At 42.4% G+C, this 3,867-nt stretch overlaps 1 pseudogene across 1 annotated transcript; it reads left to right on the top strand.

Annotated features, from left to right (window-relative positions):
* Window positions 1-256: 256 nt before the first annotated feature.
* LOC306652261 (monocarboxylate transporter 7-like) lies at window positions 257-2,619 on the top strand (annotated as a pseudogene). The gene has a single exon. The product of its transcript is annotated as a monocarboxylate transporter 7-like (transcript).
* Window positions 2,620-3,867: the final 1,248 nt, after the last annotated feature.

Here is a 3,867-nt window from a genome sequence, read left to right on the forward strand (position 1 = left end):
TCATCTCATCTGGAACCTGGACCCCCTCCTGTACCCCTTGGCTGCTCGGGTGCAGCTGCTTGGACTTCCTCTCATGGTAGCTGGGGGTGAGCTGCATTTCAGCAGCCTGTGGGGCCTGCAGGAATTTGGAGACAGAAATAAAAGCCTTGGGTGTTCATTCATCATCCAGATGATACGTTCGGGATCTAAAAGCTGCTTCACTGGAATAGCTCACATTTCATAAGAAGTGAATGTTGAGAAGTCTCTGCCTTATTGGAAGCCTTTTGGGGTTTATTCTCTTCCCTTCTAACTTGATTAAGAATGACCCAGATGAAATCAAAGCTTTGTTCCAGAGCCAACGTGTACACTCAAGTGCATGATGGAGGATGGGGCTGGGCAGTAGCCGTTTCCTTTTTCTTCGTGGAAGTCTTTTCCTATGGCATTATCAAGACATTTGGCGTCTTCTTTAATGACTTAATGAACAGTTTTGATGAATCCAATAGCCCGGTCTGATGGATAGTATCAATATGTGTCTTCGTCTTAATATTTACAGTTCCCCTGTCCACCGTCCTGAGCAACTGCTTTGGACACCGGCTAGTGGTGATGGTGGGAGGGCTGCTGGTCAGCACCGGGATGGTGGTAGCCTCCTTCTCCCAGAAGGTCTACCACATGTACGTCACCATCGGGGTCATCTCAGGTCTGGGGTACTGTTTAGCTTTCTGCCCACCGTCACCATTCTATCAGTATTTTGACAAAAGGCGCTCAGTCGTCACTACTGTTGCTTCTACAGGAGAATGTTTTGCTGTGTTTGCTTTTGCACCAGCGATCATGGCTCTGAAGGAGCACATCGGCTGGAGATACAGCCTCCTGTTCGTGGGCCTGCTGCAGTTGAACGTTGTCGTCTGTGGGGCACTGCTGAGACCAATTATCATCAGAGGGCCCATGTCACCGAAAACAGTCACACACAAAAACCGGAAAGAAGTGCAATATATGCTTGAAAATGAGAAAACAAGAACCTCAATAGACTCCATTGACTCAGGAGTAGAACTAACTACCTCACCAAAAAATGTGCCTAGTCACACTAACATGGAACTGGAACCCATGACTGACCTGCAACAGACCCTGGTGAAGACCAGCCCCAAGCCCGGCAATCAGAAAGCCCCCTTGTTGGACTTCTCGGTCTTGACAGAGAAGAGCTTTATTTGTTATGTGTTATTTGGCCTCTTTGCCACGCTGGGATTCTTCATGCCCTCTTTGTACATCATTCCTTTAGGTATCAGCCTGGGCATTGACCCAGATCGTGCAGCTTTTTTATTATCGACGATGGCAATCGCTGAAGTTTTTGGAAGGATTGGAGCTGGGTTTGCCCTCAACCGAGAGCCCATTCAGAAGATCTACATCGAGCTCATCTGCATCATCTTGTTGACCGTGTCTCTGTTCGCCTTTACCTTTGCCACCGGATTCTGGGGTCTCATGTCCTCTAGCATATTTTTTGGGTTTATGGTTGGAACAATAGGAGGGACCCACATCCCGAAGCTCGCTGAAGACGATGTGATGGGGATCGAGCAGATCTCTTCTGTGGCTGGAGTCTGTCTTCATTCAGAGCATTGCAGGGCTGGCAGGACCACCCCTGGCAGGTCTGCTGGTGGACCAAAGTAAGATCTACAGCAGGGCCTTCTACTCCTGTGCAGCAGGCATGGCCGTGGCTGCAGTGTGCCTCGCCCTGGTGAGACTGTGCAAAAGGGGACTCTGCCAGCGTCCTCATCCAGGCGAAGCACAGGCAGAGCCCCAACGAGGGAAGGCGCTGCAGGACATTCCCGAAGACTTTCTGGAAATGGACCTTGGGAAAAATGAGCCAAGAGCTGCCGTGAAAATGGAGCCAGTGTAACAGGTTCTCCTAATAACAGCAGCCGCCATGTTGGCTGGGAAGGGGGTGCCACAGGGGCCACAGGAAGGTAGAGGAGCTGACCACTCACTCCACTTTCAAAACTGCATTTTAAAGGGAACGTGTATACAAACAGCACTACCATGTTTTGTTTGTTTTGCCCTAAGTTTTCCTTTGTGCTTATTTTTTTAAGCCAAAACAAAAACAACCAAACTCTTCCATGTGTAAATCTGGCTCTATTCAGTAGCAATACAAACACGTAGAAGAACTCTGGTTCCCTTCCAGTATTAAAATAGTGACATGAATTGGCCAGGTGGTTTTAAGAGCATTCACATGTGATAAAACCAGTATCTTATAAAATGACCCAGGTCATTCAAATGAAATTGCTTATCCTCACCCCCACCCAGAAAAAAAAATCTTGACTCATTGAAAAGATTTCTAATTTTCAGAAATAGAAGTAAATTTTTTTTTTTAAGAAGTTGAAAAATACTGAGGTTTCCATTAACAAATTATGGCCTCTGGTTTTCCAAAAACTGCATGGAAATGAAGTACAGTTTAAGACCAAACATCTGATTAATAAGCAAAAAATTAAAAAAATATATATATATAACCTGAATGTCATAAATGTGAAGATTACCACTTCTTTTTATGGCCAGTCAGCACCAAAAGTATTTCAATACAGAAGATAATGGAATTTCATTCAAAAATGCATTTCCTGTTGCTTTTAATTATTCAGAAATATGTGATTATAGTGTCTTTAAACCACTATTTATTATTAAGTTATTCTAGAATGATTAATCAAAAGAAAACATAATCTGAGACATCGACAGCATTTTTACCTCCTTCCTGCAATCCTTTAAATGCCTCAACGAGTACTTCTCTGGTCTTATAAAGTTACTCTCACACAAGGCCAAATTGTAATGATTCTTCAATTTGATTAAAGGTAATGGTCACTAGTTAAAGGGGAAAAAATAATGGAGAGCAAATCGCCTTAGCTTTTAAAAGATAGTTTCTTTTATCACCTAAGAATACTTGAGGATCTTCTTTGATCAAAATTATAGTTCATTGAATTGTCAAAGCACTTCTGATTTTGTAAACGCTTAACTGTGGAAGCATCTCTGTATTTCATTTGGGAGTAGCAGAGACATTTATGTTACCATCACAAGTTACAAGTTGCAGTTTTCATCTTACATGGAACTCTATTGTTCTGCGTTGCCACAGGGATCAGGCAAGTGGCCATTATTGTTTTGGAGTTACACTACATGCATAGTATTTCTCATGTTAGCAGTTTTCCATAAAGAGGATGAGAGGTGGGCTGCGTCCTCACCTGTGTTACTGAATCTCACCCTACAGGTGATAATCAATGCTTGCTGCTCCATCTGTATTCATCTTTACTGTTAATTTATGACACCTCAGGGAGAATAAATAAAACAAGCCTAGTTTGGTTCCAGGTACACACAAGCTTGAATATTTCTGTGCACTGAAATGTAAGTGGCATAGTTCATCACCACAGACAACATTTTGTACAGCATTTTATCAGCCATAGAAATAGGACAATCTGTAAAACTCTGGGGAGGGCGAGGGAGGAAATGACAAAGCGTCTATCAAAAACAGTCACACCTAAAAAAAGGTGGATGTAGCACATCTCTGCCACCGCTCGAGAGGACTCTGAGCTCAGCAGGTTTGCAGACCTACGCGACTTTACTTTACAACGTATTTTGTACTATGAATGTTCAACACAGTTTAATATTTATAACTGATTTTTGAGGGATCTGCTCTATGTCCATTCTGTTAACTGCATGAGAAAAAAATATATATGTATGCCAATTTCAGTATGTCAGTTATCAAGGTTTTAAATGTTTGGAAGAAATAAAAAGATTGCTGATTTGTTCTGTATAGTGACATTCTGGTACTTCTAGATTTGCAATAAATTTATGGCTTTTTATTTAAAGAGAAAAAAGAAGTGAATGTTGAATGATAACTTCTATTGTACCTTGCAATTG

The sequence above is a fragment of the Sciurus vulgaris genome, assembly GCF_902686455.1.
Source record: "Sciurus vulgaris genome assembly, contig: HiC_scaffold_160_arrow_ctg1, whole genome shotgun sequence".
NCBI classification, from domain to species: Eukaryota; Metazoa; Chordata; class Mammalia; order Rodentia; family Sciuridae; genus Sciurus; species Sciurus vulgaris.